We start from the raw sequence: 14,334 nt of genomic DNA, 5'->3' as shown, positions 1-14,334 counted from the left end.
TTTAAGTATGCAGGTGCGGCTACAGCCCACACATTTCACAAAGACTGAAAAAAAAAGAATACATTTTTTAATTGTTTCTGGAGCGCACTTTGAGGGTTACACCACCCTTTAACAGACAGACGCACGCTTGTCGCTGCTGCTTTGAGGACAGCATCATATGCAGTGACAGTAGACTTGTCAGAAACTGTTGGCACGTCCTTCAGTCCGGACCAGATGTCCAAACCGGCCCTTGACTTATGACACAGGAGCATGCTTGGCACTACTTTGTTGATGCACGTGTGGCTTCTGCGCACACATTTCACAAAGACAGGAAAAAAAAGAAGAATTTTTTATTTTGTTTGGAGTGTACTTTGGGGGTTACAGCACCCTTTAGTGGACATGCCAGCTGGCCCTTTACTTATGGGACACAGACGCATGCTTGGCAGTACTTTGTTGATGCACGTGCGGCTACTGCGCACACAATTCACAAACACAGAAAATATTTTTTTATTTTGTTTGGAGGGTACTTTGGGGGTTACAGCACCCTTTAACGGTGAAGCCAGCCGGCCCTTTACTTATGACACAGGCACATGCTTGGCACTACTTTGTTGATGCACGTGCAGCTACTGTGCATACAATTCACAAACAGAAAATATTTTTTTATTTTGTTTGGAGTGTACTTTGGGGGTTACAGCACCCTTTAACGGACAAGCCATCCGGCCCTTTACGTATGGGACACAGGCGCAAGCTTGGCGCTGCTCCTTTGTTGATGCACGTGCAGCCACAGTGCACACAATTCACAAACACACAAAATATTTTTTTATTTTGTTTGGAGTGTACTTTGGGGGCTAGAGCTCCCTTTAACGGACAAGCCAGCCGGCCCTTTACTTATGGGACACAGGTGCATGCTTGGCGCTGCTCCTTTGTTGATGCACGTGCAGCCACATAGCACACAATTCACAAACACAGAAAATATATATATTTTTTTGCACTTGGGGGAGCACCCCTGATGGACAGAGCACCCCCTGGACAACACTACAGCACCCCTTTAGGACTGGGACACTGCACAGGACTTTGGAGTGGATACAGCCCCTATGGATAACTGACTGCACAACACAGTCCAGCCAGCCCCTATGGACTTTGAAGGAGTGGACACAGCCCCTATGGACAACAGCAGCACAGTGCAGCACAGCACAGCACAACACTACACTGCACTGCACTACACTACACTACACAGCCCAGCCAGCCCTAACTCCCACCCTCCCTCTTCACGGTCCACAGCCGAGTGAGAAAATGGCGCCGACACGGGTACCTTATATAGGATCCAAAACCCGCGAGACCCGGAAGGCGGGATGATGACGTTTTGCCTCGATTTCAGATCCGAGTCACGCGGGAAAAGTCGAGCCTGACTCGGATCGGCCTCGGATCGGGGGGGCTCGGGGGGGTTCGGATTTCAGAAATCCGAACCCGCTCACCCCTAATATAAACTCTCCTGCTTTGCCGGCACTCCAGTACTGAATATAATAAGGACAACTTGCTCCTGTGCCCAAATCGAGTCACACACCATCCAAGAAAAATGGCACTAGGAGACCACCAATATGCAAAAAAACTTGTATTAAGATGATCAACGTTTCGGGTCTGTCACCCTGTCATCAGGACAAGGATTGTGATAAGAACACAATATAGAATTCATGTACTACTGTATGTGTAATACATATTAAAGGTTTACTCTCTGTGTGACAATCTTCTGCATGGTACACAGAGACCAAAATGTAATAATCTCAATAAACATTTATATTTAAATTTAAAATATCATATTTTAAATAAAAAAGACTGTTTACTTTACAGCTAATGAGTTGCTTTGGACTCCATTTAACAATGTTACTTATTGCAGGTGGAATATTTCTTGATGATACAATCAGGACCGGCTCCAGGGTTAGGAACACCCTGTGCCTGCTCAGACCGAAAACGGGTGTGTGGCCTAAATACCATAGGCCATGCCCCCTAAGTGCCATTATTTGGAAGTGTGCCCGCATAGCACTAAAACATGACACATACACAATAAAATGTTACTTTTGTTTTTTGCAGGTGCCCCTCAGCTCCATCAGTCTTATCTTTTAGAGACATCCTTAATTTTAGTGCCTAAAGCTCCCTAATGGTAGCACTCACACTGGGCTTCAACATTATGTGCACCTCTGACCAAAATGTTGTGCATCTTATAAAAACATCTTGAATTCGCTTCACATAAAAGAAGCCAATAAATACTTTTAGATTCCAGAAATATTATTTACACACTTTGTAAATAGGTGAACCCTGGTACCCTACATGACCAATAACATTTTGATGTTTCTGTAACTTTTGCATTATTGTCACGCAAAATAAATGTTTTTTTTTTATTTTTTTAAGAAGCTCCATTTTTTACAGAACAATATAAGTGCCAATATTTATTTTGGGTACACACTGACAGATATATTGTCCATTTGATTGAATGGGCAATATATCTGTAGTGCTTCAGCAGGTGTGTACAGATGATATGCCTGTGAATGACATTCTGTAGTTCACAGACATATTGCATCTGCCCTGCAACACAGACGATCCCGACATATCTTGCAGATACTGTATATCAGCACATCTGGCTGTGTGAACGTGTGACCTGCTGACCAACCAAACTGGCTGCAGGGACCCAACAGTGACTAACATTTCAGCAGAACGGTCAAATTTAAATGCCCGGCCAGTTGTGATGTCAGTGCAGACACAATGGCTGAATGATTGGTAAGTGTGTATGCACTTACTAATCGTTTGGTAGGTCGGCAGGTCGGCCAACGCATCACCAGGTGTGTACCCACCTTAACAGATTTCCTAGCAACCATCCAGCTTACAGTTAAGAGCAAATTAACACCTGGACAAACATTGTAGAATGCAAAATGTACAAATGTTCATTTATAAACCATGGGAAAACTATCTACTTTTGTTCTTTGTTTGGATTTTTTTATATATTTTTTATTTAATATAATTTGTGGTTCTTAAATTGTGAAGTGGCAATACAATTGTTTTTTTTTTCTTTGGAGCGTTCCCCTGGCAACTCGCAGCTACAAACATAACAGGACTTACTTTGCATACCATAAAAGGTGTGCAGGAACATCTTTAAGATTATTCTACCATTACTCAGGCTCGGACTGGGCTGCCGGGGATTCGGGGAAATCCCCGGTGGGCCCCGGTGATTTACGGCCACACCCTCTAATGTGGGAGGGCGTGGTCTAGCCCCTGTAGCCGGCACTTTCATTTAACATGTGGGTGGTGTGACAGCGACAGGTGAGCGGCGGGTGTTGTGTAGCGGAAGGTGCGGTGGGTGGTGTGTAGCGGGAGGTGTACGGCAACGGCAGGTTTCTTCAAGCACCACTGATTCCCCCTTCCGGAATCTGTGGTGACGTCACGTGGAAGGAGCTTAGACACAGGTGGCCGCTTCAGTAACAGTCCCGGCTGTCAGTGGCAGCGGCGGGGGGTAGAGGGGCGATTGGGTGGGCAGCGGGCTGCTGATCACCAATATAGTTTCCAGCAGAAGCTGCTGCATCACACTGTTTCCAGCGATGACATCAGCGGGGGGCGGGGAGAAGCAGGCTGAACTCTTGCAATTGACAGCAGCAGCTGCACCACTCAGAATCCAGGGCAATGTCAGCGGGGGGAGGAGCCCAGGCACAGAGGAGCCTGGAAGACAACAGAGAGGTGGATCCATGGAGGCTTGTCATCTGAAGCGAGCGGACTGAATTACTAAACAGTAAGTTTAGTATTTATTGGAATAAAAAGTGGACTCAGGAATTTTACTTGACAGGTTATAAAAGAACAGGCAGAGTCACATAAAGATGCATTAGATAACACTCTATGCTTGCTGACATGCAGTCAGTGTGTCACCCCAAAATATAATAAAAGTATTAACAGCAATTTAATAGCTTGTGCCAGCAAGCATAGACAGACCAGATTAAGGCTTGTGGGGGGCACTTCGGCAACTAGGTTGGGGGGGGGGGCACCAACAAAATTGATTATGCAAATATATTTTATAGATTTATTAATTATAAATACAAGTATACTGATTACACGCCAACTTGTTGTTAATAAATTGGCATACTTTCCATTTTTTAAACAAATCTAAAAGATGTAGCAAAATTTCAAAACACTGAATGCATACATAAGTTGATGTCATTTCTAGCCCATTAATGTCACTAATCAAATATCCACCCTGTCACACATAATAAAGAGTTCTGAATAATGGTGCTTTATAAATAAGCTTACACTTGCTGTGCCATGTACAGTATAGTGACACTCTCTGCATTCTATGCACTGTGACACTGCATTATATAGTGATCACTGCAACACTCTGCAGTATATGCTGTCCACTGCGACACACACTGCATTATATGCTGGCCACTGCGACACACACTGCATTATATGGTGGCAACTGCGACACACACTGCATTATATGCTGGCCACTGCGACACTCTCTGCATTATATGCTGGCCACTGCGACACTCTGCATTATATGTTGGGCACTGTCACACTCTGCATTATATGCTGGCCACTGCGACACTCTGCATTATATGTTGGGCACTGTCACACTCTGCATTATATAGTGAGCACTGTGACACTCTCTGCATTATATGCTGGTCACTGTGACACACTGCATTATATAGTGAGCACTGCAACACTCTCTGCATTATATGGTGGCCACTGTGACACTCTGCATTATATAGTGAACACTGCGACACTCTCTGCATTATATGGTGGCCACTGTGACACTCTACATTATATAGTGAGCACTGCGACACTCTCTGCATTATATGGTGGCCACTGTGACACTCTGCATTATATAGTGAGCACTGCAACACTCTCTGCATTATATGCTGGCCACTGTGACACTCTGCATTATATAGTGAGCAATGTGACATTCTCTGCATTACACTATATGCTGGCCACTGTGACACTCTGCATTATATAGTGAGCACTGTGACTCTCTCTGCATTATATGCTGGTCACTGTGACACTCTGCATTATATAGTGAGCACTGCAACACTCTCTGCATTATATGGTGGCCACTGTGACACTCTGCATTATATAGTGAGCACTGCGACACTCTCTGCATTATATGGTGGCCACTGTGACACTCTGCATTATATAGTGAGCACTGCGACACTCTCTGCATTATATGGTGGCCACTGTGACACTCTGCATTATATAGTGAGCACTGCAACACTCTCTGCATTATATGGTGGCCACTGTGACACTCTGCATTATATAGTGAGCACTGCGACACTCTCTGCATTATATGGTGGCCACTGTGACACTCTGCATTATATAGTGAGCACTGCGACACTCTCTGCATTATATGGTGGCCACTGTGACACTCTGCATTATATAGTGAGCACTGCGACACTCTCTGCATTATATGGTGGCCACTGTGACACTCTGCATTATATAGTGAGCACTGCAACACTCTCTGCATTATATGGTGGCCACTGTGACACTCTGCATTATATAGTGAGCACTGCGACACTCTCTGCATTATATGGTGGCCACTGTGACACTCTGCATTATATAGTGAGCACTGCAACACTCTGCATTATATGCTGGCCACTGTGACACCCTCTGCATTATATAGTGAGCACTGCGACACTCTCTTCATTATATAGTGAGCACTGCGACACTTTGTATTATATGGTGGGCACTGAGACACTCTCTGCATTATATGGTGGCCACTGAAATGTTCTCTGTATAGTATGGTGGTCACTGCAATGCTCTCTATATAGTATGCTGGTCATTGCAATATTCTGCGATGGGTAAAGTACAGGCAGCAGTACCTAGCCACTGAGTTATGAGACAGTTGAGGCTACATGCTGGCACCTTAATGTAACAGGACTAAAATATGGATTTTCCTTTACCATAAATGCAATTCAGACTTTACAATGCTGACAGCTGTATCCAGGCCCAATGTGACGAGAACTACAGCTGCTAATCCCTATGCCTTCTGGAGACTAGACGTAAACATTATTACTTACCTGATTGTAAACTATAACTAGAATACCAGATTAAGCATTATTATTGTGATTTTATTATATGTAATATGGCTCTGGACCTGTGTAGTTTTCTTATTTTACTTATGCTCCTCTGGTAGCTAGCCACACCCCCAGCTGTGCACGCCAATAGCTGGCCACACATCATCAGCTTTGTGCCGCCTTCCTTCAGTGGGCCCCTACCACTGCATTCCCCCTGTGGGCCCTCCATGCCCCAGTCCGACACTGTCATTACTTTTAGCAAAGTGTGAATCACCCGCAATTAGGGGTATATATTTACTAAAGTGAGAGTTTTTAGAAGTGGAGATGTTCATAGCATACTTGCGTACATTTTTTATCTTCTTGCTGGGAGAATGCAGGGGGGAGAAAGATTGGGTCGAGACAGGGGGTGGGACCTGAAGTCTAGCGTCATTATGCCCCACCCCCTCTGCGGCAAAAATTGCAGTGATTGCCACACTTTTACATAGGGGGCAGGGCTAAATTACGCAATTCATAGAAAATCGCATCATTAAGCCCCAACCTCAACACAGGGACCCGTGATCACAGCGGAAGTTCTCCCCATTCTGCCCACTTCACTAGGAAATGGGCAGAAAGCAGGAGAAGTGCCTACCCTTCCGGGGGTGCCCCGAAATCGGGAGCCTCCCATGAAAACCGGGAGGGTAGGCATGTATGGTTAATAGCAACCAATCTAATTCTAGCTATTATCTTCTTGAAGGTGCTAGTTAAATGTTAAGTAGAATCTGATTGGTTGCTATGGGCAACATCTCCATTTCTAAAAACTCTCACTTTAGTAAATATACCCCCTAGTCTCAGAACTCTCATAAGAAATATGGCTACTAAAAGCTTCAATTAGTGAACAAATTGGACTAAAGAGAAGGAGGAAAGAATACCAGCATTTCTAGATTCTGCAAAACATGTGTCTGCCACTCATACTCAACGTCAGGGCTGCCATCAGGGGGAGACTGCAGGAACTGTAGTCCCGGCCGCCCGCCCGCCTGCCTTCCACTATCCACCTTGCCAACGGTGAAATAAAGTGACAAGTGACAGGCCCGGCTGTGGGCCCACTCCTATCATCATGATGCAGCAGCCTGGGCCGCATCCAGTACTATGCCCCCGGCCATGTCCGCCCCCCGTGCTGTTGCTGCCACTGTTGCTGCTGCCACTGCCGCTGTTGCTGCTGCCACTGCCGCTGCACAATTAAAATGAGTAAGTGACTAATAAGTCACTTCTCATCCAGGCGATTCAGAGACAGACGCAAAAGCAATTACGCACGCAATCGAGCTATTGTTTGCCATTGATCATGTGTATATGCTGCACTGCGCATGCCCAGAGATTGCACTGTGATCGCGGACACAGTTAAAAAAAAACACTGCAGAGTGAGTGACAGGTTATCAGCGTTTGGGGGTGGTCTGAGAAACGCAGGCATGTCTGTCTGTTTAAATGCCGTTACATAGGCGTTCATAATTTATTATCCACTGCGAGTGAATGCACAGTTCTACATGTCTAAAGAGCTCCCAAGGCTGCAGCAAGGCCAAGATGGCCGCCGATGTTGAGGTGATGTTACCGATATTTTATGCAGGAATGCATCGTCACACGCAGGTAAGAAGGCAGCATTGGGTGTCCTAATGCTTGGCTGATCTTTGCAGACATTAGCATATTTTCACTGCTGGATTGCGTGTGAAATCGCAGCTGCGAACATATTAGTGTTCATCTCTGAATCAGGCCTATAATACGCAGGAGAGCTTTTACCATCAGCTGATGTGGATATTATAGAGGGAATAGGCAGGTCAATCAAATCCACTGCTTCTAGGTATAATTTATATGCTATACTCACTAGTCTGATGTTGGAACAGAGGCCTGGATGTTCCCTTCTATAAACTGACTAACGTATTTTTCGTGTACCCTTATAATAGCTTATAATTAATGCAACTTAACTGCTAAAAAAATTACACAGACAACAGTGTTGGCATTTTAAATTTTATTTTGACAAACACTGGAATTTTTGATTATAATTAGGGATGAGCGGTTCTGATTCTGTGGAATCTGAACCGCTCCAAACATCGGGGATCCGTGTCCACCCAAACGATGTTCGGGTGTTCCCTGCCTGACTCAGATCCCCCTTCGATGCTGAATGGCAGCCTCCTGACGGCGGGTCCTCTCAAGAGGATCCAACGTTCCTACAGTAACAAACACACAGCCACCAGCGGCAGCTATGTATTTGTTATAGCAGCCAATGAGAGTCACACAGACTCTCATTGGCTGCTATGTGCACTGAGGGAGCCAGCTGGAGCTCACACATGAGCTCTGCCTTCCAGCTCCCAACCACTGTGGGTGATGGGAGAGATGTCATAGTGCAGAGAAGAGCGGACGGCAGCGGTCACGGCAGGAGCAGGGATTCAGGTACATTTTTTTTTCTTTGTGTGTGTGAAATGGGGTGCTACTGAGGGTATATGACTGGGGGCACAACTACTCAGGGCACATCTAATGGGGGCATAGTACTAGGGACACACTACGGGGGGTATACTACTGGGGGCATAACTACTAATGGCACTTCTAATGGGGGTACAACTACTCAGGGCACAACTACTCAGGACACTTCTAATGGGGGCATACTATTGGGGGCATACTACTGGGGACACACTACTGTGGGACAACTAGTGGGGCACTACTAATGAGGGAATACTACTTGGGGCACTAATAATGGGGGCACTACTTATGGGGGCACTACTAGTGGGGGCATACTACTGGGGGCACTACGATTCGGGACATTTCTAATGGGGGTACAACTACGTGGGGCACTTCTAATGGGGGAAAAGTACTGGGGGCAGACTACTAGGGACACACTACTGGGGGCACTACTATAGGTGGCATTACCACTGGGTACATTACTAATGGAGGTATTACTACTGGGTGCACTATTAATGGGGGCATACTACTAGGGGCACTGCTAATGGGGGCATACCACTAGGGGCACTAACACTGGGGGCATTAATACAAGGAACATTACAATTTGGGGCACTACTACAAGATGCATTACTACTGGGGGCTTTATTACTGGGGGCATTGCATAGGAGGCACTAATACTGAGGGCACTGCATATGGGTCACTGGAGACATTATGTAAGGGACACCACTGGTGGGGTATTGTGTAAGGGACATGATTGCTGTGGGCATGTTATAAAGGGGCACTACTACTGTGGGCATTGTATAAGGGGCATTACTACTGTGGGCTTAGTGTACAAGGGTCACTAATGTGGACATTGTGTAAAAGTGGCACTACTGTGGGCATTGTGTAAAAGGGGCACTACTGTGTGTCATAACATAGGGCCTGATTCAGACCCGGTCACAAGTGCTGTGCGCTTGTAACCGGGTCAATGGTGGGCCAGTGCACATGCGCACGACAGAGCCGGCTCCGTCGTGCACATGCGTTAGACCCGGATAGCGACGGGCACTCCGTCGCTCCAGGTCTCGCAACATCTCATGAGATGTTGAGTGACAGCTTGCCCTCTTTGGTGGGAAGTCCGGGGTAGTGGCTGCCCAAATGGAGGCGTTCCCATTTGAAAGCCTCCGTTTGGGGGCGGCCCCACTGACATCACGAGTGATGTCAGTGGGAGAGATTTCGGCTTTGTTAGAGCCGAAATCTCTCTTGGCTTGCGGCAACGAGACCCTACCACAAGGGTCTCATCTCAAACCCGATGGTCGCGATGGGCTTGACCATCGCGACCATCTTCCTGGCCGCTCGCTATAGCTGTGGGTGGTCACCCACAGCTATGCGAGCGGCCAGGAAGCCATTCTAAAAAAAAATAGCCAGCCCTGATTCAGAGCGAGTGCTCTGTCAGAGCATCCGGCTCTGAATCAGGGCCATAAATAAGAGACACTACTTTATGGTATAATGTGAATAGGATTGTGCACTGTGACTCCTTGGGCCTTAGCCCACTGTGTAAACAAATACTGTGATTCTGCTGGCCGTACCCCACTGGGTGGGTGGGAGGGCCTAAGGACAATTCCAACTTGCATTACCTTTCATTTCTGCCACTGCTGTGTGGCAATGTTTCATAGATGTGCTTTAAACTGTGGTGTCTGTGCCGCTGCTCTGACGCTTAGTAACCAGTCAACTAACTGCAACCTTTGGCCAATAATGGTGAAAACATTACTATAAGCTGTGAGGTGGTCTACATTGACTGCAAATGACTGGAAATTAATATTATTTAGGTTAATAATACTCTAGGAAGAAAAAAAGCCCAATTTATGTGATTTTAGTTTTTTTTGTCAATTTTTGTAAAAAATCCAAATCCAAAGCCAGTTACCGCAGTTTGACAAATCCAAATCCATAGACGGATGACAAATTAGAACCAAATCCAAATCCAGCAAAAATGCTCTGGCGCACATCCCTAATTATATGTTAGACTAATATTGGTGATGGCAAAAAAAGAATGCACATGACAATAACAACAAACAGATCAAACAAAACACACACACACACTAGCCAAGCATTGGTGATCAACTCTCCTTTCTTCTCAGCACCCTTCCGGGTGGTATAGCCATTTCCTGTCCAGGACAATTGGCTTGCACCTTACTCCACTTTCACGGAGAGTGCACCCACTAAGCATAACTATTAACATAACTAAGTGCCGTTCTTTTCCGCCAAGCAAGGCCTAAACCGATGCGCTGCCACCATAACTCAAAACCTACACCTAGAAACACTGCAACCAGCAAAAAATACCTTCCAGAAAAATAGCCACACCTGCAAGACTAAGGTGCACACCACCTCCCCAATACAAGCGAATATCTTAAAATTTCATCAATACATGCTCCACCACACCTCCATCAGTCTCAAGCATGTACCTAACCACTGCAGTATTGACTTTCTTTCAAGCCACATCCAGCCGTGCAGCAGACTCAGCATTCCTCCACACATGCCTATGGACAATCAAGGACATCACTAACATACAGCCAGGCAAAGCTTACGCAATCAAATAAAAGTCCCTAATGATAATAGAGCGTAAATCTAGAGCTTTTCACTGACCTAAGTCATTCCCACCCAGATACAACACTATCACCTTAGGCTACCCATTAGACCACATAGCAGATACCAACCTACCCAAAAGAGAGACCCAACACATCCCCCGAAAACCTAACCATCTAATTAACTTAGCCTGAGAGAAACTGCTAGTATCAAATGCCAATGGGGATTGAGCAGCCCAGAAAATATAAGAATGCACTAAAACCCAGATCGGCTTGACATCAAATCCACCAGAAAACATGTTAAAAAGAAGAGTCAACAGGGAAAGTAAAAAGAACATAAAAAACAGCCGAATCACACACACCTTACCAACAAGACATGGAAGTGTAACATAAGAAAAGGGCAGAGAAAGGGGCACAATATAGCCAACCTGACATGAGCCAAAAAACAAACCAAAACAACGATTAATCACGCCATTTCATATAATTCAGAATTCAATTGGGCCCCGGGGGAAAAATAAAAAAATCCTCATGTCAGTGAGTGGTTTGGCCTCCGGTGAGCTATGATGGAACACAATGAATATAGCGACGAAATGCAGGAGACCGCCACCGACCCAGGGATTGCATATCCCCATTGGAGAAGCCAGCAGAAGCCGCAGTTGTAGCAGCTCCAATTTGAAATGAGTGAGTACTGAACTCACCCAGCTCGAGCCCTAAAGATGCCAAACAATGCTTCAAGACATGGCAAAACTGGTATTTTGTATCCAGGGACCCATCCTTGTGCATCAACCATGCCCCATCCCATTTGCCACGTACAAGCTCGAAGGTGCGCACCAGCACCACTGGACATACCGCTGGAATGGAACATGGTTGAAGGGAAATCCAGCACCCTCTACCAGCCTGGTCTGTCTTGGAGTGTCATATAAGACAAAGTACTGCATCAGGGCACACAATCACATCAGCCACAGTGAGTGGTGGGTCAGCCCTCTTAGAAGGGGAAACTAATTCACAGACCGGAAACGCTCCATGATACACCATGGCAAAACTCAACTGAAATGACAGGCATTTGAACTGTGAAAAGCAAACTGCAGGGACCACAGCCAATAAGCGAGGCAACAAGGAAATGTCAATGGGGTGCCTGGAGTCGACTGCTGTATTGGTCATCCTGGACCAACCCCTTAAAATCCTTGAGACCAAGAAGGACCTTGAGGGATCAGGTCTGTCATATAACTCAGAGAAAAATGACATGTCTGCTAATATACACCACACCACAGCATGCGAGCGCCCCCGTGAATACAGATCCCAAATAGAAGCCAGCATGACTTGCTGCAAGCTCTTTCCTGCTTGGGCCACCAAAACATGGAAATGCTTCCACTCCGGCCAACCTGCCTGATAACAGTGCAAAGTCCTGGCGGCAATATCCCTCAAAGCTAGTTCCCCCATGCCAGCCTCATGATCTGCCAAACATAAGGAGGACACGGGTCACCGGACAACTCGGCCTGGGGAGCTAATTCCCTAAACCGGCGCCGGTCAAATCGGGATAAGGTATCTGCGATCTCATTTTGTACATGCGCCACATGTTGGGCAACAAAATTGACATTCAGCAGCAGGAAATGCAGCACCAGTCTCACTAGCAGACGAACCACCGGAAGAGATGATGAACTCTGACAATGGACCGCATGCACTACATCCAGGTTGTCACACCAAAACATTATGCTAGCATTCCTCAAGTGGTCTCCCCAGAGTTCTAGAGCAACTACAATGGGAAACAGCTCAAGCAACAGCATGTTCTTAGTGAACCCTTCCGCAGCCCACGTCAACAGCCAAGGTGCAGCGCACCATGAACCGTTGAGGTAAGCTCCAAAGCCAGTTGCGCCAGCAGCATCTGTAAAGAGTTGCAGCTGAGTGTTACTTCGAGGTGGGACAGGCAATATATTAACACCGTTGAACTGGGCAAGGAACACATTCCAAACACACAAATGGCGCTTGATCTCGGCTGACAAATAATGAGGGCAAAGGACGCCAGCAATAGAGCTTTCCAATTTTTGGCAAAAGATCCTTCCCATAGAAATGACCTTGCAGGCAAAGTGGAACAATCCAAGCATGGACTGCACCTGATGCAGGGTGAGTTTACCTACGCCTAATGCAACCACAATGGACCCTTGCAACCTATCCAATTTGTCCTGGAGGTGATGGCAGCAACCCGCCATGGTATCGATCGCAATACCCAGGAAGGAGAGCTGCGTCGATAGACCCTCAATTTCTTTGCTCTCGACCGCGACCCTGAAAAACACAAATAATGACTGCATTGAAAAAAGTAGCTTACCGCAGCGAGAGGATCAGCTGGACCAATACACAGGAAATCGTCAAGGTAGTGAGACACCCCGACCAGCAACAATACACCAATGCAAGAATGTACTAAAAAAAAAACGCATGATATGGAACAGCCCATAGGCAAGCATTTGTCTATGTAGAACCGTTCTGCAGGTGAAAACCCATGAATCTAAAAGAATCTGGACGCCAACAAGGACCCAGGGCCAGATGCCTGAACCAGCTCCAGAGCCTGGTCAGAGGACTGATACTGGACGTGACACAATTCCAAAGGAATAGCATCATTGACCGAGGATCCCTACAGGTAAGACAGGTGCTGAATGAGCCAAAATTTCCCTTGCTCCTTCTTGGGGACAATGCCCACAGACAAGAGAACCAGGCCCAAAAAAGAGGGGTGTCAGGAAAGGACCTGCCATCCATCCCAGCTCTACCTCTTTCATGACTTTTGCGAGCACCAATTGTGGCAACTCTGACACAGACTTTAAATTCTTGGGGGAACCAAGGGACACAGGGCCAGAAATAGGTAAATGAAAACTGCTGCGGAAACCACAAAACAAAAACTCTGCAACCTCCCTATGGGGATAAAGCCATAGCCAGCGTAGCATGCGACCCAGGCATATAGTGGATGCCTCCTTATTTAGGCAAAACACCAGCAGCTGGACGACCAGGGATGGCACCAAACTTGGCACGGAAGCAATCCTTGGCAGGTTGAGGCCCCCCACATCAAAGGCAAGCATGCCGGAACCTGCAACTGGCTCCTGCCATGCGATTGGAACCATTGAAGGAATAGTATCGTCAGGTGCTAGGCGACGGGGGGGGCCCTCAAAAGGGAACTTGCAGACACCTAGGGGGAGGCACCAAAGGACCGGAACAGGCAACAGCATCCGATCCAGCAGTCGCTGCAGCAGGCACGTCTGTTATGGATGTGGAAGGGGTACCTGCAGGAACAGCAGCAACACCAGCAGACACAGGTGCTGCAAAAGATACAACAGGTACAGGTG

At 46.6% G+C, this 14,334-nt stretch overlaps 1 pseudogene; it reads right to left on the bottom strand.

Moving 5' to 3' along the window:
* Window positions 1-11,563: 11,563 nt before the first annotated feature.
* Window positions 11,564-14,334, bottom strand: part of LOC148539245 (uncharacterized) — a 59,678-nt pseudogene continuing 56,907 nt past the window's right edge.

Source organism: Taudactylus pleione, unplaced genomic scaffold, assembly GCF_031769625.1.
Source record: "Taudactylus pleione unplaced genomic scaffold, aTauple2 ptg000026l, whole genome shotgun sequence".
NCBI lineage: Eukaryota > Metazoa > Chordata > Amphibia > Anura > Myobatrachidae > Taudactylus > Taudactylus pleione.
The sequence above is the reverse complement of the archived record's forward strand: the minus strand, read 5'-3'. Positions and strand labels throughout refer to the sequence as shown.